Consider the following 23289-nt stretch of genomic DNA (forward strand, 5'->3'; position numbering starts at 1 on the left):
TGAAGTTAATGAATCAGAGCTGGGAGGAGTGGGAAACCCAGGCTAAGTGACAACTGCACTGGGGGAAGCAAAAGTAATGAAGCAAGGCTCCCCCAGAAGACTGATTGTTTGGGAATCCAGAAGAGAAGGAGAATGGATATAGCAAGCTCAGGAAATTGAAAACAACTTTAGGTGAATACTTCCTCTCATTCCAGCACTTGGTCTTTTATCAAAGCTGCTTCAGAGCCTGACAGCAGCGTGCAAGGCAGCTCTGCTCCACCGTAATGCAAAAGGCAGGCCCAGAGGATGAGAGGTGAGTGGCTAATGGAGCGGAGTCGGGTTCAATTTCCCTGGAAATTCCTCCAGAGGAAAGCCAGGAGACAAGGAGCACTGCTGATGTCCCTCTATAGCACCACTGCTCCCCTGTGCAGGGCAGAGCCCTCACCCGTGCCCTCTGCCCCCCAGGGGTCACTCCTGCACACAGTTAACACTGTGTAATTTCTAAATATTGTCCAAATTTGAGCCATTACATCAAGACTCCACATCAGAGCAGGACCCCTTGGTCCTTCAGAGTCCCTGGCATGGGAGGTTTCCACTCTGCTTGCCTTTTGAGAACAGGCTGCTTGGGACACACAGGACACTCTGGGAGCCCTACACCTTGCCCACACATTGGCTCAGTGGCAGATGCTGCCTCTGGGATATAGAGCAGCTGAGGACTGGGAAGGTCCAGGACCAGGAAAGGAAAAAAAAACCCTAAATCTTTCTGCCCCGGTGTCCCATTTGTGTGAGTGTGTGCTGACCTTTCCTCCCAAGGGCCCTGCAAGCTGCTGGGAGTTTTTCTGTTCCCCCATTGCTGTTTCTGTCAGTGTGAGGGAGAGGCAAGCAAGGTGGAGCAGATGGATGGTGTCAGGGAGCAGCATGGCTCCACGGCAGAGTTTTCCCTCCCACCACCGCTGCTTTCATAGCACCCGATGTAAATCCTCCCTGGCAGGGTAATTACCCTGCTTTGTTAAAAGCAGCTCTACCAGTAAACCTTCAGCCATCTCCGGAGTCTCTTCCAGCTTGCTGGGTTTTTAGCTGCCACTGGGGGCTCTGCCTCCTTTTAGCAGCATCACAGGGGGAAAGATGCATTTCTATCCCAAAGGCAAGACCAATTCACACGATGGCTGCAGTATTCCAAGATGTGGCATCTCCATCATGCCCAAAGGGCATGTCTAAAGCTGAGTGCCAACAAACTTGTTTTAAGAGAAAGGGTCCAATCCTTCTCCTTTTGGGACTCATTAAAGTCAATGGAAAAAAGCTCTTTTTAGCTTCCTTAGTCTTTGCCACTTAGGTCTTGTGCCAGCTCAGCATGAGTTCAGTCACTCTAGATTTATGCCAGTCCAGAAAAAGGGAATCTGTTTTATAGGCCCCAGTGAAAAGAGGGGAGATCTGGGTCATCCCACTACCAAACTCACTGTCCACATGGCTGAGCCAAGCACTCCTTTTTTACCTCAGGCATCTGAAACCTCATCTTGATGCCCTGCAACATTCTTCCTCTTTCTCCTCAATAAATCAGTGCTGTCCACTTCACGTGCATGCTTTGTACCTTCTTCAAGTTTGAGAGGCCTGTTGATGATTGCAAACAGCAGGAAGTAAAGTATAGATAATTACTAGATCAGTACTAAGTAGTAAACAGACCCTTGCAGTGGCCCTTGAAGGACACCAGTCTCAAATGGTGGCTCAAAAAATATTTTTCTTTAATTTGGCCAGATGCTGCTACCAATGCAGTGATTAAAATAAACTTCTCTGCTTTAAGAGGAGAGGAGACAGCATGGAACCCCTTGTGAGCAGGGACTGCTGCCTACCACACACCTTGCAAATCACAGAACAATTTAGGTCGGAAAAGACCTCCAAGATTATGGAGTGTAACCTTTGTCCAATCACCTCTTTGCCAACAAAACCACAGCACCAAGGGACACACTCAGACATTCCTTGAAAACCTCCAGGAATGGTGACTCCACCACCTCCCTGGGCAGCCCCTTCCAGTGATTGGAAACCCTGTAGGTGAAGAAATTCTTCCTGAAGTGCCTGTGTCAATGGATTTTGCAGTGGATCAGGGCAAATCCACCACAACCATGTTTATCACAGAGGTTTGCCTTTCCTGAGGGCTCGGATATGTGTTGGTGAGGAAGGAGCTGGGAGCAGTGCTTGGCCCTGCACACAACTGTCCCTGCATATTTGGAGCACGGGGCTTTAGCACAGGGGCTGAAATATCACGCCTATCAGTAGGGTCCTGTGGACAGAAAATAGCAGAGGATCTGGTGGCAGTTTCCTTTCAAGACATACAGGAATAGCAGCACACATCTCTGCTGGATCATGTGGACTGAATTCCTCAGCTGAACTCCTTTGGCTTTGAATTCTACAAACCAGTTTTTCCCTCCTTGGCTTGTTTGTTGTTTCAGGACCACTAAACTACCAAGAATGGTTTACATTATATAACCACCCTGGCCTTATTGCATTTCGAGGAGGAGACTCTGACAAACAGCCAGATCTAATTTGTTCTTTAAATTGGCTTCTAGGCCAGACAGTCATGCCTTCCAGATGGAAAATCCAATTGCACTCACCAGCAAATATCCCAGCACACTCAGGTCCCAGATCAGCTTTGTCCAAAGCATACTCCGGCATGCAATTTGATTTTTTACACCCTATGAGAAGCTAATGGTCACTTCAGTCCCTGGTGAGACAGCATGGTTTTTTGTCACCTGTAGCAGTTCAGCTGTCAGCTCTGCCCTGCTGTCCTGTTATTTTTCCTAGAAGCCTATCTGACAGCTGCAGCAGCTTTATAACTGCCAGACTCAGAACTGGGAAAATCCTTTCAGGTTGTCTTTTCCAAGGGTGACTCTCTCCCTTCGGCTTGGTCAACCTGTTTAACACTACCCCACATCAAACACAGCTTTAAGGACGCAAACGCCATGCTGCCTTTGGATTTGGATTCTCAGGTCCCCTGCCAGGACAGAATCAGGGATACGTTCAAGGCTGGCTTAGGTTACAGCCAGTGGCACGCTGTGCATGGGGCACCAGCACCGCTGACAGCCACAAGGTGTTAAAATCCTGCACTGACAGCAGCGAGCCTGAGCTGCCATTGGCTTTGGGAGGCACCACTGAGGCAAGGTGGCAAGGGCCTTGAGCAGCCCCCAGACGTGGCTGGGAGCAGGGCCTGAGCTGCACTGCTCCACACTCCAGTGGGGAGCTGCTCCACACTGAGACACAAGCTGTATCCCACAGGCAGGAGCAATCCAGGGGCTGAGCACTTGCAAGGAAACAGCAGGGGAAGTGCCCACTGGCTGCATAAGAGGGTGGCCTCAGGTAGACAGTCTGTGGCTTTCTCTCAGTCACTGTGGCATTTTTTGTCCTTTAAGTGTTTTTGTTGCAAGGCACATGTAATTCTAGGGCTGATATATATATAATATATATCACATATAATTCACATGGCCTGATGATAGACACCTTGGTGTCTTTCCCATCTCTGCCATTCTATTGCTTGGTGGCCTTTGGTGATCAATGAATGCTTTTCATTCTTGGAGTATTCCTCCCTTTCCTCCTCAGGGAAACAAGGCCACTCTGAGCTGCCTTAAGATAAATTGCTGACAAGGGTCAAAGAAAGAAATAAATGAATAAACAGCCAGTAACAAGGAGTTTCAAGGCAAAGTTTGATTACTTTGCAAGTCCTGAATCTCATGGTGCCCACGAAGACATCCTCCTCCAGGCCTGGAGAGGCTCCTGTCAACCAGGACATCACTCAAAAGCCTGTTTATGTTCAACTCACGGCTCCAAGGCACACGTGCCATGTGTCATCCAGGGAAAGGCAGTGAGAGGTGCTGAGGGTGACCTGAGAAGCCCTTAGGGACACCAGTGAGTAAGCCTCCCTCACTCTTGATGCTTTGAAGGTGATAGAAGAACAACTATTCCACTGCAATGACTCTGTGCCCTTCCCAAGCTCCTCCATGTTTTCAGGGGCTCTGTCTCCTGAGTCTCCACCTCCCAGAACCTCTTGCAGGGACACACATTTGGCAAACAAGTGTAAACCACCATCAAATCTGAGTGGCTGCACTTCACAGGCACTTCAGCTCAGGCCCAAACAACTGCACGGAGTCCACACTTGCAAAGACAGAGCCGGTGTGTGGCTGGAAAGGAACAGTTTGTTTTGGTTTCACTTCCCTGCCCACACCTCTCTAAACCACCCTCTGTTTGCCTGGGATATTTGCAGGCATGCAATGTTTTCCTGGCTGACTTCACGAGGGACACTGTGGTCCTAACAGGCTCTGCCTTTGACTCCTGTGCTGCTGTGGCCAAGTCCTTGGATTCCTCTGTGGAGTAAATCAAATAATGTGTGCAGAAGCAGATGTGAAAAAAATAACATATGCAGAAGAACTGACATGTTAAACTATGAGCAATAACTGCAGGTGTGCAAGAGAGCTCCAGGGCTGATGCTCATTGCTCCATTGGATAAAAAAAAAGTAAAAGTCTGGAGGACCAGGCAGCTACACAGTAGGACCCAAGTCAAATTCAGGCAATTTTCCCCAAAAACTGGCATTTTGCAAAGTATGAAGACTGCAACACCAAACACTCAGGTTGCAAACAGCTCCCACAAGGCCCTGTCCCCTTTGATGCTCCCCTTGCACGGGACTGGGAGGCCCAGCAGCAGGGACTTATGAGAACTGGTTTCTGAAAATAAGGAAAACAAGTTTCCTGAGGGAAAATAAAACTCAGGCTTGTTTCACTTTGAAGCCTTGTTTGTTTGCTGCCTTTGGAAAAACGAAGGAAAATAGCGATGGCTTCGATGAAAAGAAAAGCCCAAATGCAGAAAGAAAGAATGAAAAATTAAATATTGTTTTTTGACAAAAGCATATTGCCTGGCTGCACTGCTGTGTCTATGTCAGACATGGCTCAGAATAAATGAGAGTCCTCACCACCATTGCTGGCAAGAGCCACTAAAAATCCCACTGAAAATGGCCACTCTGGAGATCCCACCCCCTCTATTCATGCAAATTGTGTGTAGTTTCTGGGAATGGTATGATCCCAACAGCAAGTATATTTATCAGTCTGTTAATGGCAAGCTCTTGTCTACCACATGCCAGGGTCACCAGCTCCCTCTTCTTGCTCTGCCTCCACCTAGACAGAGCCCACTTTGCAGGTTTTTCCACTCCCACCCCACCGTGCTGAGAAGCACCTGCTGGAGATCAAAGCCTCCTTCCACCAGGGAATCAATTTCCTAAGTACTCCCATCTGGCAGATTTCTTGGGGCTACCCTTCCAAAGAACCACGCAAGGGTTGTTGTGGGGGAGCGGTGCTGGAAAGTGCACAGAATAACAGAACAAACCCCAGAATGATTCAGAGTGGAAGGGACCCTAAAGATCAGCTCATTCCAACCCCCTCTCATGAGCAGGGACACCTTCCACTAGATCTGGTTGCTTCAACCTCTGTCCAACTTGGCTTTGAACACTTCCAGGGATGGGGCAGCCACAGATGCTCTGGACAACCTGTGCCTCATCCCCCTCTAAGAATTTCTTCCCAATCTAGATCTCTCTTCTTTCAATTTGAAGCCAGACACTAAGCAGTTAAATATTTTTTTTCTGTGTGAGCAGCAAATCAGTCCATCAAGCTGCCTCATGCTCCCAGCCTCACAGGGACAAAACCACAATGAATGATCCAAAGAAGTAGTCCTCAACATCCCCTTTTAGCCCTAAACCAACTAATCTGCACAGTCATGAACTACACGCAATTCTACAATATACCAGAGGGAGGGATACCTTTCCTGACAGAGCTGTGTCTCAGTTTACATCACAATTGCCATAAAATCATGTTATCTCAATTTAACTTTGCACAAATCTATCAAATCTATCCTATAGTCAAAACTGATTGTCTCACAAAATACATATTATCAGTTTCAAGTGCCAAAGCAACTTTTCTTGCTCCTTGCTTAGACAAAACACCTTCTTGCCCCAGAAAATGAGCACATTACAGGGTTTCTTACATGATAAGAGAAACCTGTGTTGTCATCACAGCATCTAGTACTCTGAAACTGAAAACCCACCCAAATGCTTCCCTTGCAATGAGAAAACGGAACTGAAAGCTCTGTGTGGACCCAGCAGTGGGGTCCGCAGGGCTTGAGCTGACCCCTCAGATCTCAGGGTCTGCCACTTGAGCCATACAGATGAAACTTACATTTCCAGACTCGTTTACCACCTTCTCCTCGCATAAATGATGTGACCCAAACCCAGGTTGTGTCGGGTTGGAGGTGCCCAGCTGTCACCCACAGACTCACTCCAATCCTCACCTCAGCAGGACGAGGAGAAACCCGGGGGGCTCGTACCTGCCCCAGCACGGCATCTCCGCAGGTGGGACGGGGTAGGACCCCCACCTTCTCCTCATCCCCCTGGTCCCCTCTAGGCTGTTCATCACTTCTTTCCCCCCTCATTTCTATTTTCCAGCATTTCCCCCGTCCTTACCTCACTCTGCCCAAGGTGTCACACCAGCGGGTCTGAGGGGGTGGGCTGAGCCGCCGGAACCGGCTGGAACTGGCTGTACCACGGGCAGTTCCCGCCTTCCTTCAGAGATCTCTCTGCCCTGCCATCATTGCCGGGCATTCCTGCCTGTCCTCACAGACCCCCCCTCAGCCCCACTGCCATCATTGCCGGGCATCCCTGCCTGTCCTCACAGACCCCCTCAGCCCCACTGCCATCATTGCCGGGCATCCCTGCCTGTCCTCACAGACCCCCCTCAGCCCCACCATCACCCCCGGGCATTCCTGCCTGTCCTCACAGAGCCCCTCAGCCCCACTGCCATCCCTGGGCATCCCTGCCTGTCTTCACAGACCCCCCTCAGCCCCACTGCCATCATTGCCGGGCATTCCTGCCTGTCCTCACAGACCCCCTCAGCCCCACCATCACCCCCGGGCATTCCTGCCTGCCCTCACAGACCCCCCTCAGCCCCACCGCCATCCCTGCCTGTCCTCACAGAGCCCCTCAGCCCCACCATCATCCCCGGGCATTCCTGCCTGTCCTCACAGAGCCCCTCAGCCCCACTGCCATCCCTGGGCATTCCTGCCTGTCCTCACAGAGCCCCTCAGCCCCACCATCACCCCCGGGCATTCCTGCCTGTCCTCACAGAGCCCCTCAGCCCCACCGCCATCATTGCCAGGCATTCCTGCTGCCTGTCCTCACAGACCCCCTCAACCCCACTGCCATCACTGGACATTCCTGCCTGTCCTCACAGACCCCCTCAGCCCCACTGCCATCCCTGGACATTGCCACCTTTCCTCAAAGACCCCGCAGCTCCACTGCCAAACCTGGATATTCCTGCCTGCCCTCACAGACCCCCCTCAGCCCCACGACTATCCCCAAGCATTCCTGCCTGTCCTCACAGACCCCCCTCAACCCCACCATCACCCCCGGGCATTCCTGCCTGTCTCACAGACACCCCTCAGCCCCACCATCATCCCTGGGCATTCCTGCCTCCCCTCAGAAATCCCTCATGCCCAATACCATCCCTGGGCAGAGGGCACCTGCTCAGCCTCCGTGGTTTGGATACCTGAGATAAACGTGCCTGTGCTCACTGAGTTCTTCCCTTCAGCTCTCATCTCTGGGGGTCTCGCCCTGTGCACAGATGCATCGCCATGTTCAACACCCCCCTCTCCCCACCTCAACCCAAGTTTCACAAAATGACACTAATTACGTTATAAACAGCGCCCTTCTTCCCCCCACCACCACCTCCATGTGTTTTCACTTCAGCTAAACAGCAGAAATATTTCCTGGCAGCTGTCTTCAATTGAGGGCAGGCAGGGAGGTGAGGTGGTGGAGAGGAGACCTGTGGAAGGGACACACTCTTAAAGCCTCTTCAGAAGGAAAAAAAAAAAAAAAAAGAAAAGGCAAAGGGAGAAGGAAAGGCATCATTGGTCAGTTTTGATGTCAGTAATGCTGAGGACAGCCATGGGGAAAGCAGGCAGTGAGTACCAGCCCCATTACCTCAGGTTCTGATGGCAAAGCCTGTGCATCCATCTACCCTGCACATGCAAGGGGAGTCCCCATGGCTGGGGTCAGAGGATTTCACAAGAGGCAGAGAAACTTTTTAAAAACCTGTCTGGAATAGGAACCCACTGACAAATCCCTCCAACTGCAAGAAATTGTACAATGGTAAAGATGGTTTGCTGTCTTAGGGGTGAGGGGGTGCTTTCACACACTACTTCCCAAGCCTTAGAAACCTGAAATGCCCCTGAAATGCCTCTGCCCAATTGGCAATCTCCTGCATGAGGTGTGTAGAACCTGCTGGCAGCAGGGGTAGAAAGTGATGCTATCTTGGCTTTATTCACTGTTGCAAACTGAAGATCAGGACTAGAAAAATCAGGGACTGCAAGGTAGAGGATCATGATCCAAACTTGCTGCCTATCAAGGAGCACTTGGAGCTGGACAAACACTCTACAGCTCCTCTTTGGGGACAGGGGCCCATGGCATCACATTCCTGTGCAGACCTGTCCTGCACCACAAGAGCAATATGGTGAAGTATCACCTGTAAGCAGGCAATTTCACCTCACCCCCATTCTCCCCACGCACACACAGTGCTCATTTTCCTTCAGTACACGAGGTTGTTTTCAATATTACAACACTTCCAGCTGATTCACTTGTGCTTTTTTTCATAACCTTGCTGAGACACATTAAAAATAAATAAATAGACAACGCAGTGCAAAGCTGGCTTCCCTTCTCCTTTCTATAATCCCAGTTTTTCTAGGACCTTGTACCAGAAACTGACATTTATTTACACTTGAAACACACTCGTGCTCTGTCCCAGCCCCTATGTTGAAGAAGCCATTTCCAGAAGGAAAGTCCAGTAATTAACAACCATCAGAACCCTGGTGGCTAATCACTCTGCATGAGTTATATTTCTACTTGCATTTTCAGAGAGCATCCCTCCTCTATTGATCCCCTCAGCCATAAAAGCCAGATCCCAACCAGCCCTTTCCAGGCCACTCCAGCCTTTATTTTGCTGCACCACAGGCTTGAAGGGTAAATGTCCCATGCAGGTTTCATCATGCCATAAAAACCAAAATATCTCAACTGGGTACTTGCTTCACTTCAATATCCTGCAGAAACCCCCAAATGCCCACAAAAAATGGGCAGACACAGCCAGCCACATTCAATACTCAGAGCTCTACCTGGGTGGGAACATCCAAAAAATCCTAATTTTACAACATCCTCTTTACCTTTCATCTCATGCTACACCCATAGTGGGAGAAGCTGAGCCCCACCTTGCCACACAAGCTCTTCCCCTCAGTCCTTACAACAATCAGCCTGCAATCAGGAAGGTTCCTCTTGCTGCCACGCTTCCTGGTGGTCCCAATTAATCCCATGGAGTCAGAGCACAGCACGTAATCGGGAGCTCGCCCGCACAGTCGGCAACTGGAAGCCCCAGACACGCTGTATTTATCTGTAAATCAAAGTGAAGCTAAGCAGCTCCCTGGCCCTGACAGCGTTGGTGTGTCTCCCAGAACATTTTACAAATTGCTTCTATGACATGCTCTGTGTCTCTCCACGTTGGACAACGTGTTTACTCAAGGGTTTCTTCCGAAAAAAACGCCAAGGACAGCCTGTTGGGACCAGAATAAATTCAAGAGGATATGCTGTCCTGTTTTATTTTTTACCCATCAATAGCTATTGTGCTGTTTAAAGAACTCAGAAGAGTTTTGTTACTGGAAAGCTTTTCAACACTTTGATTTCTACTTTTTTTTATCCTTCTTTTCTCTGCAAAATTCCACTTGCAACGCCCCCCCCTTTTTTTTTCTGGGTGATTATGCTAAAACTTCTGCTCAAAGGCTTTTGGCCACATTTTGCCCTCAGATATGCACATTCAACTGCCAGTGAAATTAGTGGCTTGTTTGCATGCGAGTTGGAGGAAGGAATTTGGCTCCATCGGCAACATTTTCTGAGTGGTCACAGAGTGCAATGCACACCAAATTTTTGGACCCCTGCTTCAGACACCACGGCCAAGAGGCAGCTAAATTCCCAGACCACCTCAAGTGGCATACCAAAATCTTCACACTGGTGAGCGATGCAGGAAACACACTGAGGCCTTGGCACTGGAGGGGCCGTGACATATCCCCAAGGAATGCCAGCATGGGAGCCAGATGCTGGTTTTGCTCTCCAGGACTTCACCACTCTTCTGGTCATAACCCAGCTCAGCAGGTAGGGAAGTTGGTGTTACACATTAAAAACGTGCATTACCCACACGTTGAGGATCTCCCTGAGGTTCTTGGTGGGCTCGTGAGTGATTCACCTCATGCAGGAGCAGCTCCATCGCTCTCCCACTGGTTGCAGAGGGAGATGAGTGTCTCCATGCGCTGCCTGGAGTTATTTCAGCAGGCATCCACAGGCTCAGATGTCACATCCCATCATATACCCCCCACAAAGGCAGAGTGGAAGGAGGTTTGCTTTCATCCTTCCTGGCATCTGGAAATGTAACAGCCGCTCTTCCATCATCTGCTCCTCTTCAGGCTCATACCTTCCATGTGTGGAGGCAGAAAAAAGCACCTCAGGGGTGGCTCTTGCAGTTGACCCCAGCAGGAAGAGCGGGTCACAGAAAGGCTGTTTTGATGACTGTGGCAGACTCAGGTAACAACTCAACTGACTTTGTGCCCAAAAGTCAGACAAGATCAAGCTCAGGCCTTTCCCACAGACATATGTGCATTTAAATGTGAGCACACGCATACATTTAAATACATACAGGCAAACATAAAATTAACATCCCTCAGCCCTTATTGGTTCTAGTGGAAAGGAATTAGCACGCAAGCCAGCCTTGTGCTGGAAGCCTGGTGTGACCAAGCCATTTTGGGGAAGCTTGGCTCCTTTCCTATGGCTGTGCCAGCCTGGTGCTGTTCATGGACAAATCTGCCATTACATGGAAGCTGGGACAGAGGAAGCAGCGCTGTGCACGGCCGGTCCCCTTGTTATTTCGTTAGTGGCAATGAATGGTAATGAATTCCAAGATGGGTGGAGGGTGGAAAAATGAACCAGCCCAGCCTTAATCCCTTTTGTTTGTTCAGCTAACAGCATAATCTCCAAATGTCCACAGACAGTTCTTCAGAAAAAGGAGGATAAAGAGCAGAGGATGTAACATGCACGACACATTTCCAGTCCAAAGGCCTTCCTGGTACTTCTGTCTGTGTTCCAAACCACTCCATGCTGAGATGGTGTTTTCTCCCTTATGTATCTCTGACCCAGGGTGCAGCCAACATACTTTTCAAACTTGATTTTTCCCTTTCTTGAGTTTTAGGAACCATCCTAAAACATGCCCTGAAGTGGGCTGTTTGTAGAGATGTCCCAGGTTAGCTGTTGAACAGAAGGCAAATAAGGCATTTCCAGTCTACAGAATTGAATCCTGATTTTTGTCTATAGGATTTCTTAGCACCTCTGGACCAGCACCTTCTTCCAGGAATATGCAAATGACTCACTTATTAAAGCTGCTAAATCTTTCAGTCATTCAGTTGATTTTCTCAGCCTTTATCCTGCAGTTCATGTTCTGCAACAGTCCCACTGACCTCCATGAACAAACTCCTTGCCATCAACAAGAGCATCAGAAGGTGACTTTGTAGGAACACACGGGACTTACAGACCCATTGGGATAGTGCAGTGCTTTCAGACCTTCTGCCCAGACAGTGCTCACAAACAAACTGCAACAGCTTCACCTTGATTTTAGACCTGAAACAGAAATATTTCTCTTCCTCAGAAGGCTCTCTACCTCAGTAAATGTGAGGGGGATTTTTTGGACTGAATTTGTCCTCTGGCATCCAAGTAGTCCCAGTGGATCTGAACCAAAAGAAACTTCAATAAACTGCTCAGCTAAAAGATCAGAAATAATTGCCCCCAAAGGAGGAACCTCTCCAGTGTCACAGCTACACAACACAGTGATAAAACTGAGTAAAACTGGTCTTGGTCTCTGTTGACTCCTGAGACCTGGATGGATTTTGTTGCCATCACTTTGAACTGAAGGACACAAAAGACCTCATTTAGTCTTACTTCTTCGTCCCCTGCCATAAAAGCCAGGAAATGCAGTAATATGGCATTTCCAGTGCCATTTCATTCACTTTGTGCCTGAATTATTTTTATTTCCCAAGGCAAATGGAGAAGCGTGAGACAAGCGTCCGTCCTTAATTCCAAATTTCCTGCCATTGCCCAATTTAAACCATAGATTTAAGGTTGTTAGGACAACATTTTCTTCTATATGTGTCTTACTATTGATGTTAACCAATTACTGTTTATTTCCTACAGCAGCTGGGAACATGGAAACATGCACTGAAAGGACTGAGTCACCTCCCTGTTGTCTCATGCTAGCCTTGCACGGCTCAGTAAGGTCATTTTTGACTCCAAATTCAGGAGCCCCTCGTTGTGGCTGAACACAGACCTTCAAAGAGAAGGAACAAGTAGCAAGGAGCCCTGCCAAAACAGAGAAGGCCAAACAAACAGCGAGCAGGGGCGGACAGTGGACCTTAAATCCCACTGAATGCAAAGCAAATATTGCTGAAGGAAAGGGATCTCCTGCTAGTCTGTCTGGTTGTCAGAGCAGCCAGGATTCCAGCTCTTTGTGGAGAACAAGGGCTGGCAAGGATGGAGGAGAGCCTTTATTTCCTCCTCAGTTTACACCACTGGCTGGAGGCGAGCCCCCAGCAGCAGCCCCTGGCACCAGCCTCAGGACCCCTCCATGGACTCGGCTTGGGTTAATGACATCCATCTTCCCTGGGAGCAAGGGATTTGTTGTGGAAGCCCTGCCAAAAGAGCCTGACTTTGGCTTCTCTTCCCAAACATTTGTGGAAAGGCTGCAAAGCATCTGCTAGGGCCCGAAGCTGAAGATAGGCCAAAGGCAAGCAGGGATAGATGTCCCATTAGGATTATAATTCCTGCCAGAGATGTGATGCAGCACCAGATCCCGGGTCTCCTGGGTAGGGATGGATAGAGGATCTGCTTCCTCCTTCCCTCCTTTTTCCAAAATCTTCCTCCAGAAAAGTAAAATCTGGAAAGGCTAAATCTAGGGGGTCCATAGGCACCAGGGGTGGGAGCTCAAGGGTTCCTTGCTGCCCACACCACTTTTGCACATCTCCCTTGGTAAGAAGAGGTATGCAAAGGTGCAAGGAAAACGTAATTAAGTTCCTATTTTTTTAGGGAAATAAAGGAAAAACAAAGATGGAGGATATGAGACTGCCAGCAGGAAACCAGGTCTTGGCAAAGTGAGGTGTAATGAACAGAAAACACCAGTCCATAAGGTTCTCCACAGGGGATGCTCACAACTGTAATGGAGCCATCAAGAAATTATTGTTTTCCTTACAGTAACACCTCAAGCTCAATTTACAACAAAGGAGAGAGAGCTGTAAAAGAGTTGGAAGTCTCTTCACCCACTGCTGCTTCCCAGGGACTGCATGAGGCCAGTTCAATTTGCACCTTTTATCACCCCCGCCTGTGTTTCACTTGTTTGCAGGAACCCTCACCCCTAGGCAATAAAACCAAAATTACTGCAGAAAGCAGAGCATAGAAACTGCTTGCTTGGAATCCAAAGGGGCTTTACTGAGGTGAGAGCTGCCAAAAGGCACTGCTGGACCCCTCTGCCCCAAGCACCCAAAAGCCCTGATCCCACTAGTGCCTCTCACACAATACTGGAGCAGTACAAGATGAGCTCCCCCATTTCTTCAAGTGCCTTCCCAACCATTCATTTCCTTCAACCTCTACTTGAAAGCCCCAGCCCAACAGGAACCTGGAGGCTGAACCCTAACCCTTTAAAAAATACCATTTTCCCCACATTTTAGGGAGCCACAGCTGCTCAGCACCCAGCAGCACCGTGCCTGTTTTTGGCTCAGCCCAAAACACAGGAAGCTTACCTGCTCTACTTGGTTTTTCAGCTTGCAAGCTTTTCCCCCACCTTGGCTGTTTGCTCTTGTCATGGATGTACAGACCAGCCTTCCAAATTACAGCCTGTTTTAGGGCCCAGCTGCTAACCAAGACTCTCTCAAAACTTTTTCCATCATTTGTCTTCTCCATTTCTGGGAATTGGGGTCCACGGGGCTCCCTGCCTCCAGGAGCTGGTGCACTCATCAGCCAGGACACACAGCACCTGCATGCAAAGGCAGCAGCAGGGGAAATAAAGCTTTTTGCCAGGGGGGTTGATCAGGGTGCATTTTTAGGGGCCTGTGTTAATGATCCACAAGCAGCCAGAAGCAATCCCCAGCTTGCTCCAAAATGCCAAAGGAATTTTTGCCCATCATCTGTAGGGTTCTGTACAGGCAAGAAATTAGCAATACAGGCAGCCCTGCTTCTGTGGGCTGATAATTGCTGTGAGCTGATAAAGTGCAGCTCTTCAGGCTGCTGTGACCTGCCAAGCACCCCTTCCCTGACCCAGAACTCCTCTCCCACTCAGCTTTGCTTTCAGGAAAAATTAGGCTGAGTTTCAAGCAAACCTGGGCTGAGCTTCAAGTGAGCCTGAGCCAACTCCTAATTTATGCAGTCAGTGCATTGTTTGGGGTCAAAACCATAAGACACATGAAGGCTTTGCCTCATTTCTGCTCCAACCTGCAAGCACATCCGAGACTGCAATTCTCAGGCAGCAGTGCTCTGGACCACAGCACAGTGCAGGAGCAAAAGGCAGCAGGGCTCAGAGGCCAGGCTGGAGTAAAGGGTTAATGCACGGGGGGCCAAGTCCAGCCCAGGCAGTTATTTCAGCATTTCCCTCCAAAGTGATGAATTCTCAAAAAAACCCAAACCTCACTGCAGGGAAAGATGCTGTTACTCTTGATTCGGCAGAGCTGCACCTTAATCAGTAACCCTTTACCCGAGAGGGCACTGCACAAAAGGTAAAGTCAGAAACTTGGCTTGTGAAAGAGGCAGAGGGGCTGGGGGTCACCCCCAGTTAGCAGGGTGTAGGAAAATGCTTTTTTATTTAAGGATACTCCAGGGACTGGCTGCATTTTACAGACACTGGGGTATCAGAGGGGTTATCATACGTGTCTGTTACACTGATGGTACTTAGCTTTGCCCCTTTTGAAACACGAAAGCTGACTCCTGTCCTGGTCACTTCTTGCAGGGCAGGACAGAAGAGACTTGCAGTGGAAAACAAGGGCCAGAAAAGCCACTGAGTCATTTCCACAGCTGCACATCCAGAGCCCCTTTGCTCCCCACACTGACTTGCACCACATCAGTGCTGCCAGAAAGGCAGCTCCAAGTGCAGGAGAAGGTCTCCTACCTCATAGCAGATCTGCCAGGTGAACTGAAGAGCAAAAAGTTAGACTTGCTCCTTTTAAGACCTCTATTCAACTCCTGTAAAATTCACAGAGAAAGATTTGGCACCATAAAACCCCAAACCACCTTAAATTGGCAAAAGGAAATGGTAAATTAAACCAGTATCAGGGCACTAAGGTAGGATACCCCCATTCTCATAAATTTTAGCAACAGCACAGCTGGAAAAATTGGTCAAGCTTCACCAAGAACCTCAGTTCCATAGAAAAATTCCCACATATCTGTGGCATATTGGTGTGACATGCAAAATACATTCAAGCCATCATTTCACAGCATCAGCACAAGAGGCAAACCACTGTGTGCAAACAAGGGGTCTGTAACTGCTTTCACAGCAAACACTGGCCTGAAAGTGGCACCAAGAAGGTGTCACCGAGGTTGCCATCTCAGTGGAGGAGGACAAAGGAGAGCAGCTCTTCTCCTCTGAGAATTTTGCTCATTTCTATGAGAAAGTTTAGTCTTGCTGGGAGGTTGCATTTATATTGTGGCTGAAGGGCTGCTCCAAACTGGAGACCAGTAAGTTAAACAATCTCCCCAGCTTGTCTTTGTGCTGCAAATATGTTCCACGGCGCTTCAACAGTTTGGGCAACAGTGGGGCTGTGTGTCATGTATTATTTCTGTCCATCTGGAAGAAGCATTAACCACAAATAAGCAAATTTGCTTGTTCTTTACTGCAAAGAAAGAAGAGCCTTGCCAGAGCAATGCTCATTTCCCCCAGTGACAGATGTTTTGGGTATGCTGGGGTACCAACAGGCTGCATGTAAACCACGAGTCACCCTCCTCCACCCTGAGCAACCGCCAAGTTTTATGGGCTGAGATGCTGAAAAACTAGAAAGAGAGGGAAGAAAAAAAGATAGTTTTAAAACTGACCTTTTCATATGAGTCAAGTTTAGTTTTTCCCTGGGTTTCTGACCTGGTGTCCCTGTGGGGTGAAGCTTTCCCAGTGGGTCTCCACTCCCCCTTGCCGTGCCAGTTTTTGCAGCTTGCAGGCGAGGTAGAAGGAGCTGGCCAGGATGGCTGCCTGGTTGAGGATGGAGGCACAAAAGCAGGGCCCCCTGTGGGCCATCTGAACTGGTGCTTGGGGGGGGAAAAAAAAACCAAATCAGGGGATTGCAAACTTCAAGTACCAGCTCCACATTCCCTGTATCCATACACAGTTTTTCTCCCCACCTTCTCATACACATACAGGCCACTGCTCTCCCTCCTCCAACCTCCCACATGAGCCAGGGGGACAAAATGAAATCAATAAATAACTACTGTTAGCTCCTGCATTTTCAAAGTGGCACTCGGGGATTTGAGTACATGCAACTTTCATTAACCTCATTTAGAGTCAAAAACGTAACACCTTGGCCACTGCCCTGCAAACACTGAGAGTTTGCTGCAAGCCACTGGTGCTGGCAATTCCCTGCTGTTTCTTTGCCCAGACCAAGGCTGAGGTTTGGGTTTGCTTTTGGCTTTTTTATTGCTTTGCTTGGGGGTTTTGGATTGTTATTTTTTTTGTTTGGTTTTTTTTTTTTCCAAAGAGGAGCAGTTGGTGTCCTGAATTTCTCATTCTCCCATTATTGTTTTTGATTGCTGACATTATTCAGAGGTGATCTGAGATCCAAGGCCATCACATCCCCATATGTCAAGGTTTCAGCAGCAGGCTGACAAAGTGCTCTGTGCTCTACTGCTAACTTACATCTGCTTGGATGGGACACCCAGACAGTCTCATTTCTTGTAGAAGGTGCCCCAAAATTGTGTGGGCTGGGAGCTCCTGGCTCAGGTGGCATTTGTCATTCCTTTTACAAACAACCCTTGCTTTACACCAGGTAAAAACCTAGGGCTGACTTGCTGCAGGCATTACTGCAGCCTGAGAGCAGAGGATTTCTGATTTCTGTGTTTTTCCAGCCTTGATAGGCAAGGGATGGAATCAGCAAATTGAAGCAATCACAGTGTTCCTTGTCTTTACCCTGAGTGGCACTGAGCAGCTCTCCAAACCACACCTCAGTAGCACATTACATTTACGCCCTGATCAGCCCAGACCTTTGACTGTGTATTTTTAGAGAAGCTTTAGAAAATACGTCAGTTGTCTTCCTTTTTGGGAAGAAAAAATATCCTTTCCAAGAAGACTAATTTCTAATCAGGTCTGGCTGCAGAAGAAAAGATCCTTCCACAGGAAATAGCCATCAAAAAGGTTGCCAAAATGTTCAGCAGCAAGTTTGGGAGGCAGGTGAATTGTTCATAGAATCCTAGGATGGTTTGGGTTGGAAGGTACCTTAACAATCATTGTGTTCCAAAGCCCTGCCACAGGCAGGGACACCTTCCACTAAACCACATTGCTCCACCTGGCCTTGAAAAGTTCCAGGAATGTGGTATCCACAACTTCTCTCATCAACTTGCACAAGTGCCTCACTGTAAATAATTTATTTCTAATATCTAACCTAAATCTACTTTCCTTCAGCTTAAAGCCATTCCCCCTTGTCCAGGGAATTGTTGCAAGGTTTTCCTTTCTACTCATTTTCTCTTCTTATCTACTAGAAATTAGACAAGAAAAATAGAGAAAACGTTAATTTCTCTAAAACTACAAAACAAAGCCAAACATTTGTAAGCAAAATGGCAAAGAAAGAAACATGGATATGTAAATTTCACATAAATGAAAATGCTGCTTCAGGTAAAGATACTTCCATAAGTTCATTCCCATGGAAAAAAACCCCAAACATAAAACATTTGTAACACTTTTGTCAGAATGTTTTTAAACAAATGCCTTTTGTTTAAAGAAATTCAGCTGCATCTCGAGCAGTTTAGCACATGTAAAGAAAGTGTGCAGGCTGCTGGCAAAGTTATTTCTCTGTAAGAGCAGTTACAAGGATTTCTTATTAAAGAGAGCAGCTCTGGGCTCTTTTCCTCTCCCTCAGCATCACCAGAGTGGATGATGAATCCATGAGCTTGGTCAGTGGAAAAAGCTTCATTATTCTATACATTAGATTAAAAAAAGCTACACAGAGGCTGGTTTTGCTCAGTGAATGACTTGTTTTCAGCTGCACTTAAGCAAAGCTTTCAGGTCGTGTCTGGAGATGAGTGAACAAACCCCCAAAATCTGTGTTTGTACACACGGATTCCCTTCCATACACCTGGCAATAACAGAACAGGGCCATCCACGCAGAGCAGAGCCCCTGGCACAGGCAGATACATGCTGTTGTACACAGCTGTGGAGCAGTGCCGTTTATGAAACCCTTTACTACGTCCTCAGACATCTGGCTTAGCCTCTCCGGTGTCTGATACAAGTTGTACTCACACAGCGTTCCCCTCAAGCACATGGAAAGATTGTGCGTTTTTTAACCTTTTGATAAGGTCACCCATTTTGTTCAAACCCTGAGAGAAGTGAGAAGCTTTGGGGTTTTCTCCCTCCCTGCCCTTAGCTCAGGCTGAAGCCAGCCAGTGTGGGGAAGACACATCAGCTGCATGGAAGTGCTGCCATCATAACTCACTTAATTTCTGCAATAAGCTGAGCAAACCCATCACCAGACAGAACTGTAAATACTGAGTCTCTGCTCAGTTCTGCACCTACACCTGGATGCAGAGGGGTACAAGTTACAGCAGAAAGCCCTACCTGGGCTGCAGGAGCACACACCTCTCTCACCATCAGCCTTCCCCTCGCATAGCACGGGATCTGCCAGCCTAAAAATAGGCAGCCCTTCGACAGCTGATCCCCACACAAAGGGCCCTCCATGTCCCAGGAATTCCACATGGCTGACAGGCAGGGGAGCAGCCCTGCTTTGTGCCCCAAATACCGCTGTCAGTCTGTCTGTCCCTGCCCAGCACCGCAGCATCCCCACAGCTGAGCTCGCTGCAAGCCCCGGCAGCCCCGCACGCCCCCGCAGATGCCTCTCCCTGAGAAAGCCAGCATGGATTTACACCAGCACATAAAAACCTGGGCTTTTCTCATCCTCACAGCCTGGAGTGATATGCCATAGAAGAGGTCTTTCTGCTCCTTTTCCTTCTTCAGCCTAAATCTGTTCATTGTAGTCTTTATGGTGGTGCTTTACAGCATCCACACAAACTGCTCAGGGCAGGACATGCTCATCATAGGAGCCAAAGCCTGCCAAGTCTGACAGCAAGCTAGGAGACAGACCCAGACCCCAAACAGTACAAAGCTGCCTGAAAGGCATCAAAATTATGCCACAGGAAAAGATATGATAGTTTTGAGAATAGGCAGCCAGCTTGGAAAGGTTCTGCTGCCTGCTGGTGTGCCACTCTTGGTATTTTAAATACCCTTGGAGTGCCAGTGCTGCTATGGCAAATCATTGCAACACGTCATCAAAGCCAAAGCATCGTTAGGTTGGTGGTTTTGTTCCTACCCTGAGAGCAGGTGGGAAAAGGAGCATGTGCAGACAGCAGCACCTGAGGGGGAAGCACAGCTCAGCCAGAGAGGGAAATAGGGAGGAAAAGCCTCGGTGAGGCTGCCCAGAATGACCATGGGGCAGGAGGACAAGCCAGGACCCCACAGAGAGCCCTTTATCCTAGAGCAGTGGATAAGGCTGGATAAGCCTCAACCTGGGGCAGCACATGGCAGGTACCACCCTAAATTACAAGGGATAGAGCTGAGACAAGCAGGGCACCTTTTTAGGACAGCAAGAGCCTTGTGTAGGAGCTGTCTGGGCAGGCAAGGCTCCGGCTGGGGGGTCCATCCCAGTGCCACCTGCCATGGCCAGTCAGCACCGCAGAGCAAGCCCACTGCACATGGACACAGCTCCATGGCAGGCTGCTAAATGCCTTATCTTGTCATTCCATTATCCATGTGCACTTAAAGCCTGGAGCAGATTTCACTGGCTCCCAGCTGCGCTGCCCCGCTCGCGCCTGCCAGGCTGGGCAGCAGAAAGGTGCGAGAGCTGCTCTGACACCAAATCTCTTTGTTGTCTATTTATACCCTGCCCTCTGGAAGCAGCTCACTGGCGGCTGTCACTTGGTGTCTTATCTCCCCTCGCTTTGCAAACTGTCTCCTGGCAGCCCTCAGCACCCCTGCCACCGCCTGGGAGGCTGCTCCCTTCCCACTCACTGGGGTTTTGTTAAAAATGTGATCATCACAAGGCACTGTTTGGTTAAGAGGCAGGGCTTCACTCTTCTTGCCAAAGATCTCAAGATCCAAGCCCTTGCCTTCATCTCATTCTTGGCGTTAGAAGTTGATGCCTCCTGCTACAAAAGCTGCTCTGATTTTTTAAGATTTTCTCAGCCTTCTGATGTTTACATTCTTGTAACAAACTTTCTCACACACTTTCTGTAAATAACTTATTGTTTTGCATTCTTTTATGGAAGAAGAGAAATTTGATGGACTGTTGGTTTGTCCAGTGTCATTGGAGAGGTGGCACTGTCACTCCAATCCACTGGCACTTTTGGAAATCTATAAATGTTAGAGTCAGAAAATAAACTTCCTTTTTCCACCTTGAGAGCAGCAGTGTGTGCACTCGTGTTGTTTCGTGTCCTATAGTGACAGGTACCTAAGGCAGGGCACTAAATAAAATTCATCACAATGAACTCCAGCCATGCCTGTTTGCACAGCCTATCTCAAAGCCCTTTTAAAAGAATTTCTGTATCACTATTCCCATTCTATAAAAGGCAAAACCAGAGGCACAACAGAATCAAATGACTGCACATGTACACTCAGAAACCACGATCCCAAAGCCTTTGAGCTTGTAAGGCATCAAGAGAAGCAGGTCAGTGACTGACCCATGGATTCACAGAGCACCCACCTCCCTTCATATCCCTCTCTGACAGCACTTGAGGCCCATTCTGTTCACGTCTACAGGGACTTCCAAAGAAACCAAACCACCTTCACCAACCATGACACAGTATTTGACTTGGCCCAGAGAAATTTCCCATTAAACCATCTCTCATGGCACAATCTCCCTCCCAGAGGAGGCCCAGAGTGGCACTGGGGCCCAGCACCCCCCAGGGATGTGTCCCAGGGAAGGACCATGGTGCACCCTGCTGGGAGCACCCCCAGCCCTCTGTTAATCCCCATTTTTCCCCAGCTCAGGCAGCAGACAGGCATCCAGGCACCGGGACTGACAGACAGGGGGGTTTATGAGCAGCCCATGTCTCTGCACCCCAGGGAGCCTCCAGCTGTCTCTGGAGCTGCCTGCAAAGCCACAAGGGCAGAAAGTGTCAGCTGGGGCTGGGGGAGCCCTCCCTGCCCGGCTCCTGTTGCACAGTCATCTGCTGGGGATGGAGGAGGATGAGGAGGGCAGCCATGGGAAGCAGCCAGGCTCTTGGTACCTGCTGGTCATGGAAGAGCAAAATAGCCGAAACAGGGAGGGAGTAGGAGCAAAGGATGCTGTGGGCCAGGTGAAAGGAGGCAATGGGGTGCCAGGATGAGTGATCCCACCACAGCAGCAGGGACATGCACAGGAGGGGTGACCATGCCCCAGGAGCAGAGAATCATCCCAGAAAGGCCTGGGCTGGCTGGCAGGGACCTTAAATATCATCTGGTTCCACTGCCCAGCTATGGGCAGGGACACCTTCCACCAGATGAGCTCACAGCCCCATCCAACCTGACCTTCAACACTTCCAGGATGGGCCATTCTCAGTTTGTCTGGGCAACATGGGCAGTGCCTCATCACTCTCACAGGGAGGAATTTTTTTCTGACATCTCATTTAAATCTCTCCTTTCTTGGTTTGAAAATGTTCCTCCTTCTTCTACCATTATTAAAAGTCACTCTGTTTTTATAAGTACTGAAAGGCAGCACTGAGCATCACTGGGGACAGGTTTGCGCCTGAGCATCCTCTTCCTTTCACCCAGCCCGGCCTTCTCTCCCGACTGTTCATTCATGCTGCCTGTCCTCAGGAACAGGCTGGAAATGCACTCCCAGCTCCGAAAAGCTGCTGCCATCTCCTGGAAAGAGGCTCCATCCCTGGAGAGCGGCAGGAGCGCCCTGGGAGCGCCGGGACACACAGCAGGCAGGAAACAGCACAAGATGATGCCCTCGCAGCAGGCATCAGGGCCCCAGCACACCCAGAATGCTGGGGAGGAAATCACTGTGCTCCCTGGGTCTCCTTCCGTCTGCCCAAAATACAACCCACCCCTTCCACAGCTCCACACTGAGATAACTGGCAGTCCCAGAAGCCTCTCTCCGGTGCTGATATGCATTTTCATAAACACATCTGGCAAACAGTCCCCTAAAAAGGAAAAAATCTGAGCCATCTCTCTCTGATGCTGCTAGAGCAAGGAGTTGGGATTGCCTTCCCCGAGGAGCAAGGCACAGCTGATGGCCCCACAGCGGGCTGCTGGTGCCCAGGAGCTCTGAGCTGGCCCCAGGAAACGTCACTGCAGTATTTATATCCTTTTATTACACTTTAAACCACTGGGGAGCAACAGGTGCAGAGCTGTCTGTGAGAGACTGGCCAGCAAGTACCCCCCCTCAAGCCTCGAGCTGTTATATACACCAGGACAGACACACACACAAGGGAGGACAGAGCTGCACCTTTTAAATCCCTACCGAGTGCCAAAGTCATGGATGAAATCAGGCCAGGAGGAGGACCCACAGTAAAGAGTTGATTGCCCAGTACCCAAGCTTGCCTTGCCTGGGGCAGCAGAATTCAGTGGAAGCACCTGGATTCAGCTTGTCTGCTTTTCACAGGAAGGACACAGGAAGCCTTGGACTAATGGATCCAGCATTAATACCTCACTGCTAGAAACCAAAGCCGAGTTTAGCTTTGAAACCCAGCTTTTATGGGTATAGACATTACCCAGTCCTGCCCCACACTGCATTACTGCAGAGCAGGATAAATCCAGGTGCCACTGTGACAACTACTGTACTGAAAACGAGCCCTTTTCCTTCCCTTTCTTCCCAAGCAGGGGAGATCAATATCAGAGTCCCCTGCAGCCAAGCACCTCATAAATCTCCCCTCTGGAAGCAAGGCAGCCTCCCTGAGGGTGCAGGGATAAAGCAGGTATTGTTCAGCCAGACCCAGGTACGCCACAGGGAGCGTCTGCACCAAAACCCAAATGTGTGTGCCGTGGGCCAGG

At 49.1% G+C, this 23289-nt stretch overlaps 1 long non-coding RNA gene across 3 annotated transcripts in view; it reads right to left on the bottom strand.

Moving 5' to 3' along the window:
- LOC135449435 (uncharacterized) overlaps nt 1-23289 on the bottom strand; it is a 45673-nt gene that overhangs the window by 15184 nt on the left and 7200 nt on the right. The window contains exons 1-3 of one of the 3 annotated variants that reach the window (XR_010440740.1): nt 15235-15310; nt 13877-14109; nt 1472-1587 (exon numbers count right to left, since the gene is read on the bottom strand). This is a non-coding gene — a long non-coding RNA (uncharacterized LOC135449435). Of the gene's footprint in view, nt 1-1471; nt 1588-13876; nt 14110-15234; nt 15311-16197; nt 16362-23289 lie in introns of those variants that run through there. The other 2 variants (XR_010440741.1, XR_010440739.1) reach the window with 2 other exon arrangements.

Source organism: Zonotrichia leucophrys, chromosome 6 (assembly GCF_028769735.1).
Source record: "Zonotrichia leucophrys gambelii isolate GWCS_2022_RI chromosome 6, RI_Zleu_2.0, whole genome shotgun sequence".
Taxonomy (NCBI): Eukaryota; Metazoa; Chordata; class Aves; order Passeriformes; family Passerellidae; genus Zonotrichia; species Zonotrichia leucophrys.